The 15752-nt window shown below is 41.4% G+C and overlaps 1 long non-coding RNA gene across 2 annotated transcripts in view; it reads left to right on the forward strand.

Moving 5' to 3' along the window:
- The first annotated feature begins 847 nt into the window (after window positions 1–847).
- Window positions 848–15752, forward strand: part of LOC139076994 (uncharacterized) — a 29206-nt gene continuing 14301 nt past the window's right edge. Inside the window, exons 1-2 of one of the 2 annotated variants that reach the window (XR_011529097.1) lie at window positions 848–1193; window positions 3013–3104. This is a non-coding gene — a long non-coding RNA (uncharacterized lncRNA). Of the gene's footprint in view, window positions 1194–3012; window positions 3105–4554; window positions 5030–15752 lie in introns of those variants that run through there. The other variant, XR_011529096.1, reaches the window with a different exon arrangement.

The following is a 15752-nucleotide window of genomic DNA, read 5'->3' on the forward strand; positions in this document are numbered from 1 at the left end:
CTATATATTTTGTCGTTGTAAATCCTGCTTTGCTCAATAAGCTGAAGTTCATTTCTTCACCATGAATCTTGAGCCCATGCTGATGACTCAAAAGAATCAAATAGGAGCAGAGCCCCACACTTTCCATATGGTAGTTACCCAGGCCTGCCTCAGGGGTCTGTATGAAAGCCCCTGCTTTAAATAAAGGATTGTTTCTTCCTCTCAAAAATAATTTTGGAATTCTGTTACTTAGTAGTGTAAGATTCAAAGAGACTTTTTCCTCTTATGTTTCCTGAAAGGTATCCCAGATACATGGATAATAACCTTATTTTTGATCATTTAAAAATACACATTCAACACTCGTTTTAAAAGATTTATTGATTTCTGGTTTTGAGAATTGTATTATGGTGATATAAGATGTTAACATTAGGGGAAGATGGATGAAGGGACTGAAAAGTAAAAAATAAAATTATTGAACTCCTACTGTGTGCCGGGAACGGTGTGAGGCACATGGTGCACAGTGGTGATTAAGCAGGCAGAATCCATCATTCCTTCCTCTCTCCTCACTTAGCTACAAGGCTATCGTTACTCATAATGAAGTCTTTTTCACTGCAATTAAAGCCTATGTGTGTCTTAGTCTCTTCTAGAAAACCTTGATTTTACTACTTACTGAGCACCTACACTGAGTTAAGCACCTATTCCTAGGTATTTTCCATATTTCACTGTTTTGAAACTTCCACCATCTCTTGAGAACTTCTTCTCAAGCCAGGCTTATGTTTCCAGTTACCATTTGAAAGTCAGAAACAAATCCTTGAATAAGATTCCTCATTGGTTACAAATTTAGCTTCTTAACATTAAATGTGCAGAAGTCTGACCTGTGGCTGCCGAGATTGTCTGGGCTGCAGAGTACATTACTTCTTTTTCTCTCAATGAGATGGAAATTTTAGGCTACCAAAGGGACAGAGAAAAGACAAGGCACTTTATTTCCTGAGGAACACAAAGTTCTGACATTACTCAGGGTCTCTCAACCTTTGAGCGAAGGTGGGGGCATTTTCAAGGCTTCTGGGCCCCACAGCAGTTGTTGCTCCCTCAGTGATCGGGGCAGATATTGCCAGAAGAAGTGGCTACAGCAGTGTTGTCCAGTCTCTGTTCCAGTAGGAACACAGGCAAACTTCCTTCTGGACTCAGAATCAGGCAAGGTTGTGGTTCTTCCAGTAAGTAGATGCTTCTCTCAAAGACTGTGAATATTTGCTCCTTTTGCTTGGTTGCTAAGAAGCTCAGTTCCACTCTTAAGTCTCTACCACGTTGTTTTCAACTTGGTTCTGGCTTTATCTTAGTTCTCCATCCTTATTTTTCATTAATCCTGATTTCTTATTTACTTTTAAAAATGCTTTCACACTTTACACATCTCTGAAAGCAACCTCAAATCCTTTTGAGAATGAGGCTGAATGGAAATAATCAATGCTACTAATATAATATTTGAACAGCTTTATCTTTATCTGCTGAATAAAATAATCTATTGCCTCTACTTCTCTCCAAATGATTATTCTGTAAAAATCCAGTGAAAGGTTTTGTTGTCTGGGCAGAGCCAAGGCCCACCATGGTAAATTCTGACTTCAATGATTCTTATAAAAATTTTTCAGGTTAGTTTTACATCTGAGAAACAGAACCTATAGCTGTATTAGACATTTTTATGGGTCTTGTTATCCAGCGTCTCTTTCCAAAGAATTTAATAGTTTATAACTGCCACCAACAATGAATGAGATGGCCAGCGTCATTGCATCTTTGCCAGAACAGGCATTTATAACTTTTTTCTACATTAACAATATGTGCCGGTCATTTCTAGGATTGGTTTCTCAAATTAGGGACCATGAATTTCTTGGAGACTTCACAGATCCTGAGAAAGTCCTTGGTTTCAGAAAGTGATTTTGCTGGAAAAGAAGAATCAGTTCACTCTTCTGGAATCAGTCTTTCCTATACAATTTAAGTGTGGCGAGCCTGATTAAGAAATAAGAACAGCGTTTAAAGAGATGAAAATGCTTGCTAATAAGAAAGGCTAATCCTTTCTGGTTAGGAGAGAAGAAGGCTGAGGAATAATATATGATAAAGCTATATGTAAGGCACTCGATACTGGTTTATTGGATGGACTAACAAATTTGATAGTCAATTACTTTATGTTACTAAAGATGAAACTTAAGAAATATTTTAGGTAAAAATAGCTAAGACCAAGTGAATCTTGTTTTGCATAGAAAACGTTAACATCTTTTTGTCTGGCCACTTTGTTTTCAATGGGTAAGTCATAGTACAATAACAGGACCCATAACATTTCAGATTCTCATGCATTTTAAAGGGAAAATCGATCCATATGTTCTAAATTGATTTGCACTTAAATCACTGCAATGTTGCATAGTAAAGACTATTTGATGTCTAAAGCAGCTTCTGTATTTTTTGAACGATCATTTCCGTCAGTTTTGCTCAGAGTGAGATGTTAGAGAACCGAAAGGCTTTACAAAGTGGAGCCACGCATTTTGAGCAGGTGCTACATTTGAAGCAATAAACACTTCCATGTTTACCAAGATAACATTTCTGAAAATGAAAACAGAGGATATTTAAGACATGGACAGCACAAAGTTGGTGAAAGAGTCAGCTTCTAAAGCCAATATTTTCTTCATGTCATCACTTATTAATAAGAACAATGCATCTCCTCATTCTTCCTTCTCTACTTTCCCACAGACAGATTCTATTTGTGAAAAGGTTGTTCAGCTCAGTTGAATACGAGCAGGAATGTATCCCTCCTGCCTAAGGGAACTTGTACCTGGCGGGCGAGACAAACCAGGGCCAACACATTCCGAGTAAGTGTAGCATGTGTTTAAGTGTTAGAGCTTCAAAGTGCTACGAGATACAAACACGAAAGGGTAATTTGGCAGAGAACAGATTGGGGAAAGTTTGATGGAAGAGGAGAAGGCATTAAGATCTTATCAATTTTAATACCTTAGCTAAAATAACCAAAAACATGGTTTTACTGTTTACTAGGTGAACCAGGAACATGAAATAGTACGGACTGTGATGTTTGGGCTTCTCCTGCCTGGAACAGGCCGTGGAATGAAAATATGTGCTTCTGGCAGGTGAGAAGAGGGATTAGGGACCAGCAAAGTGAGGACAGAGAGGAGCTAAGAGAGTGGTCAAGGCAGATTTCCTTTGCTTTGTGATTTTGCTTCTTTAATAAAGAACATCTCTGTGCTGTTGTTCCAGTCCTGCCACCAGTAGCGATTTGCTCCACCGCCCACCCGGAACCCTCCCCACCGCATTCCTTCAAGGCTAAGTTCAAAGACTGCGTATTCTATGAAGGCTTCTTTTACCCTCCAGGCAGAATTTTCTACTCTTTCCTTGGGGGTTTTAATAACACTGTAGGTTTTAAAGAAAGGAGATCAAAAGCATGCAAATTTTGGAATTATTCCATAAGGATTTTAAAAATTAACATATGATTTTTTCAAACATGGCATTATAATAACTGAAGACTCATTATGCTAGTATTCCCAACACACAATGGTGGTGATGCTGTGGGCTGCCACAACTGCCTGGTGATGGGGTCCAAACTTGTGAACATGCAGAGGGTGAGGAACCGTCAGCAAGGCCTTGACAGCCTCTCTGGTGATGCGTGAGTTAGGCAGGTTCTTGGTCATTCTCAATCATAGTATTCCTTTGGAATTAAGATACCTAAACTCGTTAATCCAGAGCAGGTTAACTCTTGGATATGCCGTTAAAACCATCTTCCACAATATTTTGGTTCAACCTTCATTCTGTCATAAACTTAATCACATTGCTTGAAGTGAAGCCCAGAATCGTTGCACCTTATATGCGTTTAACTTACACAATTTGAGCTTTAAACCAATGACAAAGGGGGCAGGTGCTGTGAAGAAGGCAAGGAGAGAGAGCTGGATTGAAAGACCAAGATAAAGGGAAAGCAAGAAACAAGGAGATGACTCTATTGAAAAAGGAGTGAATTAAAGTTGGGAGACATACGTCTCATGCTGTGTTAGCCGATCCGTTTCTAAGCCTTTCATTGGTGGGTATCTTTCCATGCTGAAGAGGACTCTAGTGTTTAAATATTTTACTTTTTCACATAATATGAACCTGAACACAAGACAACTAACTAGTTCACCAGGGACCCAGTTGAAGAATAATCATTTCTAACACTGGAGGAAAACCCAGCCCTTTCTTGAAGGATTTTCAAGAGAAATTTTGCACAGGATTTGTTTCAATTTTTGTCTTAAGAGCTGACTCTAGAACCCAAGCCCAAGTTCAATGCAGTTCTATTCCGGGGACGTATCTATTAGATGGTGAGCACTTCAAAGGCAGGGACCAGGCCACGTTATTTTGTGTTCTGTGCTCCGAGCACATAGAACTGCTTGATAAACACTGGCTGGATTAACAAAATCCTCCTTTCTGCAGCTTCAGAACAGCCCTTCCCCCAGCCACTCCCCCCTAGGTTTATGACACATATTGACCCAAATTACATTCTATTGGTACGTTGCATCCTGTGCTCTCTGAGTGGGCAATTTGCTCCCTTTAGACTCATGCACAGGAAATAGTAACCCTTTTCCACCAGTGTCGTCAGTACTTGCGGCTGGATATGCTGCTCGCTTTGACCACCTTCTGCTCCTCTCCTATTTGATTTAAAAAAATAACTAGCTGCTCCAGAAAGAAGTGGGGTCCACAGCCTTTCCTTCCAAATGGGCTGAGGGGGCAAGTGAGTTACAAGGCCTGTGCTTCTTTGAGCCCCTCCCTGTTCCATCTCAGCTGAGATAAAGCTGTTCTCTGGGGCGTGGAAAGTTTTCCCTGGCTTTCTCCTTCTTCATGCTCCCTCCCGCTCTCCCTGTGGGGAGATGGTTGCTGGGGGTGCAAGCACAGCCTGGGAGAGCTCCTGCTTAATTGTTTGGAAACTAAAAACAGCCCTGGAACAGTGCAAAGCAAATTGGTTCCTGGGTGCATGCTCCGTGGAAAACTGCTGAAGTCGGTGCAAGCCTCCTCCAGTCATCTTTGAAACGAGGTAGGGCTGAAGGAATGAAGTAAATAAATGAGAGCATGGAAAATCGAGAGGAGAGGAAACTGCTCCTCAGAATTCAAGTGATTTTCCGACAGCTCATTTGCTAAATGTCAGGCTTCTTCCTCTGTGACCGGCGCAGTCCCTGGGCTGTGAGGTGAGGGGCACTGGGTCCCAGGCTCTCCACAGGGATGATTCTGGCTCTGCAGTTGCAAAGCCCAGTCACCTCCATGGCCTCCCGTCCCACTGCGCACGGCCACCAGGAGCAGTGCCAGTGCCTGGCACCCCTCTGTGGGCGCTGTCACAGGAACTCAGACACCTGTGGGAGGAGAACAAACATTCTGGATTTGTCTAGAGCTGCAGTTGTAGGAGGCTCCTTGGCCTAGCAGTATCTGTCAGGGATATTTTCAGAAACCAACTTAATACAAAAGATTCCCACTGCGATATTACCGGCAGTCTCCGTACATCCCATGGTTGAGAACCCCACTTTGTGTCATAATGTACCTTGACCGTGGCGGCTCAAGTTGTCAGATCCCGTAAAAGCCAGAATAAGAATAGTGTAATACTTACTGGCTGAATGGTTTTGAAACAGGAAATGCTTCCGGCATAAAAGGAGATGAAATGTATGCTAACAATCAAAATCATTGCAAATATGGGTTATTAAAACCAATATTGTATTTTTAAAAAGCCCCATGAACCCAGATAACAAACTTTAAGATGAAGTGATTCTAAATGATGTTAGACAAACAGGGCAATTATCTGTGAATTAGCATGATAGTAATGAACCAGGGTTGCTCATTTCCTCTCTGTGTTTTTTATATGGTGGTTAGGGGATAGAATCTTTTTTTTTTACATGGCAGAGAAACAGCAGGCTCGAAGTGGATGAGAAATTCAGGTGATAGTCATAAATATATATACCACTATTTATTTTCATTGGAAAGCATAATAAATCTCCATAGGAAATGAAGCAACAGCTTTGGGTTTTTTTGGCTATTAAGTTAGGTTTTGAGAAAATTTTCCGCAATTCAGTCTTTTATTTTTCTTGTTGGTTTTCATGTATCTGTAAGAAACCCCCACTGAACTAACAGTCTTATACCAGCACCTGCTTGCAGGCATGTTTGTTGCACAGGGTAAGACACCTGTAGGTATAAGATTGTGGGACTGAACACGAGGGGCGACTCTGACCCCAACACACCGATAAAGCAGTAAGGGGCATTCTGATTTGGTTTCAAAGGTATATTCCAATTGTTGAAATGGACAAGAATTCCCTCACAACTTGGAAGATGTCTCTATGAAATATTTTTTTGCCTTGGGAGAATTTTCAGCTGTAAAAATGGAGGAGGGAAGTGGTCAAAAGGAAAAGATACATATTTGCTTTCCTTCTGCCCCAGCTATAAATATTTGTTCATACGTGTTGTCAAAAGACCCGCTATGAAAAAAGATCACTCCCTAACACTGGGACCTTAAAATCCAGCAGCAAGAGCAGGTACAGTGAAGAATTATACTAAATTATTTAGTGCTAAGAATGTCAAAGTATAATTTTTAAAAAGCTAAAACATGCCTTTCATACCAATCTAGAATGAACGCATGCCAAAGATGTTATCCAACTCATTAGTTAATGAGGAAAACAATAAAATCAGAAAGCTGATTCAAAAAGCATCGGAGGAGCTGGGTATTTAAAGGCAATGCAATCAGGGAATGCTTAATTAGATTGCCACACGAGGCGCGAACTGGTTAATCTCCAACAGTACGCTAAACCTTAACATTTGGGGTTATTTTTTCTCTTGGACAGAAAATACTGTTTCTGTACCAGACACAAGTCTACAAGATAACACGTAACTTCACAGAGGCTTGAGCCTTTAATTTAGATTTTAAATAGCAAAGGCAAGCACTGGTAGATTATTTTAGAAAATTCAGTAATCCTTGAGTTGGACTGTTCAGCACTGTTTCAGAGGGACATTGAAACAATGTGCACTCATCTTCTTGATCTTGTTTACAAGTTATGCATAACTTTTCTTAACAAGTGACATAAGAAATCCTGAATTTACCACCTAATCATCTCTTACATTTTTTTGACACCATGATGCTTGGTAAAAATGAAATTTTAATCAAGTCTCTGTCAGCCTTTTGTCACTTCCTTGATTCTTTTGATATTGGTAGTCGCGGCTTGTGTGTTTCGCAGTTTATGAATTAAGCTCACTGATGGTTTCACTTCTTGCCAGCCTGGCTTGTTGAGCAACAAGAACGTCAGTGACAGTGAGAATCTATTCTACCGTGACACACAAGGGTGCTAGGATACTGTGATGTTGGCTACACTAACCCTCCTCACCCCCAAATACACACACACATGCATACGTGCACATCCAGCGGGAGTGATCAGTCTAGACAATTTTATGAGGAAAGGGAAAGTGCAAATCTTCCCAGGAGAAGCTAATCTTGCTTTGGGTTTCTTGCTTGGCCAAGCAATGGAACTATAGACTCTTTGCATTGGAAAAGACCAGTGAGGTCAACGATTCCCACTTCCCTGTCATGGCAGGAGTCCCCAAAACAGGCTTCACCTATGATCTTTGTCAAATGCAAATTCAATTGTGTCACTCTTAAGTTAACATCTGTCAATGGCTCCCCATTGCCCCCAGAATGCAGTCCAAATTCCCTAACATCACTTCAAGGTCTAGCCCCTTTTATCACTTTCTAGCTTCGAACTTCTTCGCTCCTCTCCCCCTGCACTTTTTCCTTCCAGCATACAGATTTGTTTTAGTTTTTCAGATGTGCCCTGTTCTCATTAGACTCTGTGCACAGGCTGTGTCTTCTCTCTGGGTAGTTCACAGTCCTCAGGCCTGGTCTGAAGAAGATCCTGTGAATTCTACCCAAAGGCCCTTTGTGGCCCTTAGTGTAATGTTCAATACTTTTAATTCTTGAGCTGGAACTATATGTAAAACAGTAGAATAGGGATAATTATAATGAAAGAGCATAATGATAGGATATGGTGGAAATGGAGAAGGAGATTTAGAACAAATATTTGGTGAGTCCAGTTGAGAGTAAGTTCCATATGAGTCCCTAGGGTGACATGACTTCCAAAAAAGGTAGGATTTCTTGGCCGAATTAATGAAAGCATAGTATTTACATCAATGAAGGTTTTAGTTTCATTTTTTTCCTGACTTGCTCAATTCAGAGATGGGAATCTGTGTTTAGATTCAGGTATTACATTTCAGGATGCTCGTAAACTGGAGTATGTCCAGAGGAATGTACACAGGAAGGAGAGGTGACTGAAAGCTTTGTGATGCGAGAGTTGGTGGAAGACATCTGCATTATTTAGCTTGGAAACAAGAATGGGAATATAATAACTGTTTTGAAGTATCTGGAGGGCTAGTATATGATGAAAGATTTATTTTATTTGGTGTGGCTCCACAGGCAGAACTAGGACCAATGAGGGAAAGTGATAGCTAGGAAAAGTGGCTCAACATAGTTCCCTTCTGATGGAGAGAGCGTCACAAAAACCAAGCTGCCTCAGGAAGCTGTGAGTTCCTTGTCACTGAGAATATTCAGAGGCCAGACAACCAAAGTCTTGTCAGAAATATAGAATCTTCTAGAATGAGGGAGAGGTGTTGGACTGTCACCCTTTAATATTCTTTCAACTTGTACATAATTACTATCTCATTATTAAGACCTATATTTTACATAGCACATAAACTTAAATAAATAAATATGTAGAAGGAGCAGCTTTTTCAACAGCTCTTTGTATAACTGGTGTGGTGTAATGGGAAAAGCTCAAGTTGTGAGAACAAATTGGCGTAACACTGTCTGGCTGTGTGATCTTGGGCAAATCATGTAATTTCTCTGAATCCCTGTTTTATAAACTGAAAGAAGTAAGATTAATATTCACTTCTGGTAGAGATGAAGCAACAGAAAAACATAAATACAGATTAAAAATATAAATAATATTGTGGAATAAGCTAAGCAAAAATGAATGATCAGATAATGATGGTCACAGAAATTCAGATGCAGGCTGGATCACTGTGACCCAGGTAAAAACAGCAGTTAGCAATTCAGATTTGCAGCGTGCCGGGTTCTGTTCAGAATGCTCCGATATTAGGTCATTTTCTCCCTGCCAGGACCCCACGAAGAAACCTAGCCATGGAGGAGGTAAGTGACTTCCAAGATCCCGTGGTCGTAGCCAAGTCAGGAAATGAACCCAGGCGATCTGGCTGCAGAGTCTGCACATTTATTTTCTTTACTGCCTACGAAGAAGATGTCACAGATGAGCAGTGTTTGACCCACAATGTGGTTGCAGTTGAGGCCAAAACCAAGCCTACAGGGAGTTCTGGAGCTAGGATAGGTCTTCAGGGTTGTCCTCAATTTTGACAAGCTGGGCATTTGGATCTCTATGTCAACCGAAGGTTATACCTAGGGGCCACCACCAGCCAATGACTGGCTGGCAGGCCTGTATAGGAGAGCAGCTATTGAGGAAAGGAGCTGAGAGGGTGCAGCAGGCAATCTTCCCAGCATCTAGGGGATGGGTGCATGGCAAAGAGGGGATCTGGGCAGAGCATCACAGAATCCACTACACCTGGCATAGACCATGATGATGGCGGTGATGGTGATGATGATGACCATTACTTCCTAAGGCCTTCAGGTGTGGCAGACTCTGTTCTAAGGGCCTTATTTACACAAACTCATTTAATCCAACTAAAACTCCTATGAGGAAGGTGCTTTTACCTATCTTTGAGGTAGGGAAACTAAAGAACAAAAAGATTTAGTAACCGGAACAGATCATTCAGTCGTTAAGTGGCAAAACAAGGATTTTTTTAAAGTACATGTTTTTTAATTTACATCCAGTAAAATTTGCTCTTTTTGGTATACATTTCTATGAGTTTTAACAAACAACAAGTACCAAATAGATAGAGAAGCGTTCCATCACCGTCCCCCTGCAAATTCTCCAGGCCCCTTTCTAGTCAAACTCTACTCCCGCCCCCAGGTCCAGCAACCACAGATCTGTTTTTGCTCCTATAATTCTTGCCTTTTCCAGAATGTCATATAAATGGAATCATATAGTATGTAGCCTTTTGAGTCCATCTTCTTCCACTTACCACAATTAATGCACCTGAGATGCACACCTGTTGTTGTCCATGTCCGTGCAGAATAGGAATCGGAGCTCGGGCTCCCTGGCTCCAGAGCCCACACTCTGACCACTGCCTTCTACAGGCTCCCTGTGACATGTGTCACAGGTAACATGTGAATAGACACAGGACATTGCCTCTTCCAATATGGACACAACTATTATATAGTTTCTAACATTCCTATTAGTAACTCTACTAGAAATTGCTATGAATTATTCATTTGTAACAAAAAATTACAGTAAGAAAGATTCTGCAGTGAATTTTGACTGAATTAATTAATCACTCTAGTTTCTTTTATTTATCTATTTATTTATTTATTTATTTTTGAGGAAGATTAGCCCTGAGCTAACGTCTGCCACCAATCCTCCTCTTTTTGCTGAGGAAGACTGGCCCTGAGCTAACATCCATGTCCATCTTCCTCCACTTTGTATGTGGGACGCCTGCCACAGCATGGCTTGACAAGCAGTGTGTAGGTCCGCACCTGCGATCTGAACAGGAAAACCCCGGGCTGCGAAAGCGGAACCTGCGAACTTAACCACTGCACCACCAGGCCAGCCCCTCTAGTTTCTTATTATGAACTGCTTGAGTGGGTTGTCCATTGCTCTCTTTGTACATAAATTTACCGTGATTTTTCCAAAGAAGTGTCAAGAAGGAAGATAATTTGGATTTATGGTGTGTCTCTTAGAATTCGGTCTGAACCTGCCATGCACTGTTAATAAATTTCCTTTGGGAGTATCTGTTCTTTGGTGCCAGTTATAAAAGGTATGAGTTTTATAAGTAACAATAGTCCGCAAGCTTGGATGGGCAAAGCTGAAACTTCCTTTGTTTATAACTCAACTTAATGCTCTAGTCCCTATTTCTGCTTTTAATGGAAAACTTTATGCTGTCACTTCAACAACATTCACTTCTAGTTTAAATCTTTGTCTCTTTTGGTTTCAAATTCAGTCTAATTAGAATTTTCCCCCCTTTCTTTTTGCTTTCCCTGAATTTCCGGCAGACTAGCATGGCACGAGGAAAGGGCATCAGGTTCCCCTGCCTCCTCTCGTCTCTCTGGTTCCCACAGTGGGGTCTCCTTCCATTTGTTCTTTGGGTTCCCAAAGAGCTATGCTCTGCAATCTCCCTGTGGCCAACACAGCAAGTAGACATGCGATATTTTCTTCTCTGGTGTGGACACAACCATTATTTAGTTTCACTCCTATTAGTAACTCTGTTAAAAAATGCTATGAATTATTTATTGTAGCAAATGAAGGGTTTATGCAACCTATATCCTCTGCCCTAGAACTACGAGAAATCACCCCTTTTCTCAGCCACTTCTGTGACTGTTTTCTTTGAGGAAAGGAGACGGTGTACCTCCTTAGGAACTTTCCATGGACCACACTGTGGAAGCCACCACGTTGGGGACTGCCCTGGGGCTCTGCTGCTTACGTTCTTCCTTCTGTCCTTTGAACAAGCAGCTTGGCATCATGTTGGACTCGGGACTTTTCTGTGAGCCGTGAAGTGTTTAAGGCACATTGTGGGAAGCCAGGAAATCTCAGAGCCTCTTCTGCTCTGAGATCCCCCACTCTCACCCTGACTCCTGGTGTGGACACAACTGTGGTCCTCCAGTTTCAATCCAGAGGGGGGCAACGTGCCAAGCCACCCTTCAGGTCCTCACAGCCTGTGAGCCCTTCAAACTTGTCTTTTATCCAAGTGGTGGGAAAAATGCTCTTCGGACATCCAGTTCCCTCTTAAAGATTTCCCACTCCATGAATGCTTTGTTCTGAGTCCCGCAGGATTTAGCTTTTGATATTCAAAGCCAAATCTTCAGAATCTCCAAAAGCTTTTTTTTTTTCCCCTCCTTAAGGGCCTGCCTCTGCTAATGTCACGAATCAATTTTGGAAATGCAAAGCCAAAAATGTACTCTATTTTTCGCACTCTCAGCTCCACTTACCCCCTATAGACTGCAGGGGAAAAATAGGATTGCTGAGAAGGGAAAATACAAATGTTGCCATTATCTCAGGCAGGAGAGGATGTGGTGAGGTTAGCACTGGAATTAGGGTGGAGGTGGGAGGGGTGGGGGCTGTTGGGCTCATGGAGCTTGACAAACCTCCTCTTGTGATTCTGACATAGACATGCCTCTCCCTGAGGACTCCTCTTTCTAGCCATGCTCACCAAGGTCCTTCAATGTGTGATATGTTCTTAAACATGCCATTTTGTATCAGGAAGTTGATCAAGGGTCATCGTTCCCTACACTCAGGGCCCTCATTCTTTCCTTCTATACTTAATGAATATGAGGACCATGTCTGTCTGCTCAGCATTCTGTCTTCCAAACCTGGCACAGGGAGTCACATGGTAGGTGCTCCATGATTGTGGGTGGTGAGAATGACAGCTAGAATTGGCTTTGGGCAAAAAATTGTTTCCAAGACAATTGAGGAAGTGATGCTGCTATGATTTGGAAGGAAGGATAATCCTGAGTTAGGAAAAGAGAAGAGGAAAAGAGGAAATAGTTTCTACTCAAAGAGGCTCATATTTTGAAACTCAGGATGATCCAGAGAGTATTAAAGTGTGTTTCCTTGGGGCTGCGCAATTTCTAGGGTCTGAGGCTAGAATTTTGCTGCTGCTTTTCCCTCTCAGCCCTTCTGCAAAAGCTACAAAGTCCTGGTGAATCTGTGGGTCAGTGAGCAGCAGCCTTCCGAGCTGTCCAGTCCTAGCATCAGCAGTAGCTCATCTGCTGTCAAGTTGGACACTAGACGGGGGTCTGTAGACCAGCCTTCCTCAAGCCAAGGGCCAGGTTCCCCAGGTGAGTCTCTTTCATAGAGGCCCACACACCCCAGCCAGGTGTCACCTAAAGTCGCTCCACAGAGGCACAGAAGGAGGAAACAATTCCAAATAAGGAGCTTGTTTCCCCAAAACAAGTTTACTTCTCTCATTGATTTTTCCACTTATTTTCTATTCTTTTAGAAGTAATAATAACCAAGGAGGCTGAAATGTCTGCCTGGTCAATTTCAAATCAGTTCCATGACATTGTAGACCATTCTGTACACCAGACGAAGAAGGAGAAATTCAGAGCAAATTATTTTAAATTCTGTAGTACTCTGTCTCTCTACATCTCGATTTTTGAACGCTGTGTCGTAGTGACTAATCAGCTGTAATATCTTAAGAATCCCTTGTCAGAGTTTATAGTTCCCTCACAAAAAGACATCTTATGTAATGAATTTTTCAGTCAGGAAATAATAGGGTGTAAACCACTGGTCAATGCCAGATTGAGCAAAAATGGAAATTCAGCCTAGTTTTTAAATGTTTTACCTACATGAGATACTTAATGTTATTCTTTTTTATTTTTTGACTACATGAACAAAGATAAATTTGCAATCTGCCATTTTTACTTATATACAGCAAAGTTGTTGAACCTAATCTTTTCCTTTCTGTTTATGTTTGTGTGGGAAAAATCCTTAAGATCATTGGAGCTTAAAATATTAGCTTGAAACTTTATATATTGACGAGTTGCCATATTTTGGTGAAAACCTTTGTGAGCGTTAAGCAGCTAGAAATTCAAGAAAGTATGGTTAAAAATGTTTCCTCATTTTAATAAAACATAGATTGTGTTAATGATATTCTAATTTGGAGCTTAATTGAATAGAAAATACACCCTCAAACCTTCTCAACAGATATTTATTGAACACTTACTGTGAGCAAGGTGAAGTCTGCAGAGAATAAACAATGAACCTGGTCCAATTCCTGCCATCAATGAAGGTACAATTTAGAGGGAGACAAGGCATAAAAGTAGCTAATTAAAAGCAAGGTGGGAAGTGGCAAATACCCTAAGGATTTTTGGAAAAGGCATGTACTACTTCTAGCAAGAGATGAAGGAAGAATCTGGGAGGAGTCGTTAGCCTTCGAGTTATTTCTGGAAGGGTGATATACAAAGGGAAATCCTTCCAGGCAGAGGAGTGATATGTGAAGTGCATGTAATTCAGAGACTGCTTGTACTCATGTGTGGAGCAAAAAAACATTTTGAGGCTTAGCCAAGGGACTTAAAGATAAATCCATTCTGGCCACAAAAACCCCACAGACGTTTTGTCCCATTCTTGCCTGAGGTTATTTACGCTTGCTGTTCCTTCTGCTTGAAATGCTTTCCCCCCAAAATATCTGTGTGGCTTGCTCCTTCACCTCCTTTATGTCTCAGTGAGACCTATGACCACACTATTGCAAATTTTAGCCGCCACTCTGTTCTTTTTTCATGCTTTGTCTCCACCATACATGTTACCATATAATATACTATGCATTACTCTTATTTACTTTATTTGTCTATTGCCCTTCCCCAGAATGTACGCTCAGGGAGATGTGGATTTTTTAGTGTTTTATATCCTCCAATCCTGCGTAGTGCATGATGCATAGTATGTATTCAACAGATATTTGTGGCATTGTTGAGTGAAAGGACAAATATGGAAAAGCAACATGGTCCCAAACAGTTCACTTTAAAACAATTATTTTTGATCACGACACAGTTCTGAGCTGAATGCACATTCTTTCCTGGTGGCAGCAGCTTCCGTGTGATGTGAATCAGCATATGATGGCTGTTAGCATCCCCTGTGTAAACTTGGGCAAGTCCCCTGACTGCTTTGTGCCTCAGTCTCCTCACCTATAAAATAGGGACGATCAAGTCCCTACCTCAGAGGATTCTTGTAAGCATTGAGTCGGTACATTTACATGTGTCTGGCATGTAGCAATTGCTATATATAAGTCTTTACTATAATTATTTACTTTCCTTTTATAGACTTGAGTTTGGTTTTGCCATCCAATACGTCTCCAAAGACTGAGGACAGACCAGATACTTTGGGCTCGTCTTCAAACTCGCATAGCTCAGGTTGCACCATTTCCCTCTGCACTGACTATCACTTGCCTCCATTGTCAGACCTTCCCCAGGGCTTGTCTTCAAGCCTTTCTGCCTTTAGCCCGTCACTCTGATCACCTCTTCTTTTAGGTGACCCTTTCTCACCCTCACTTCCCTCCTCTGTCCTTGGTGCCCATAGTTCTGGGCATGGAGTATGAGCTCAGTCAGCATATCTGCTCATCATTATCTTAATTGGTTTGGTATTTCCCCTGGCGTTCCTCTTCCAAGGCATAATTTATTCCTTCTGTTTTTCACTGCACTACACAGAACGACATTATCTGAATTTCATCATTCTGCAGTATTCAGTCATTGCCATATTCTTTTCTGTCCCTGATTGTGAAATCCATTCTCTATCTATCATGCAAATAAACAAAAAAAAGGAGAAACAAAAATCTTGCTTAAATGTTTTTAATTGACATTTTACCCACTTACTCAGATGAGAAAATGCCACTCTCCTCTTATTCAATCAATTGCTTTGACCTCCCTACTTCTGTTTTCTCAGTTTAGACCTAAGAATCTAAGGGACCCCTGACAGTTTCTTTTCCATGTTGGAACAAACTGTTTTCATGAAGTTGAGTATCCATGTGTCCAGCGGCTCTGAATCAGCAGTTCAAGCTTCGTCTCTTTCCCATCCCAGATCTTTGAGGTCTAGTACAACAAGCCCACAGAGCCTCACCTTCTGGCTCAGGCCCTTCTGGTATAGGAGCGGGATGCGTCTCTACGACCTTTCTATTCCTGG

Source organism: Equus przewalskii, chromosome 18 (genome assembly GCF_037783145.1).
Source record: "Equus przewalskii isolate Varuska chromosome 18, EquPr2, whole genome shotgun sequence".
Classification (NCBI taxonomy): domain Eukaryota; kingdom Metazoa; phylum Chordata; class Mammalia; order Perissodactyla; family Equidae; genus Equus; species Equus przewalskii.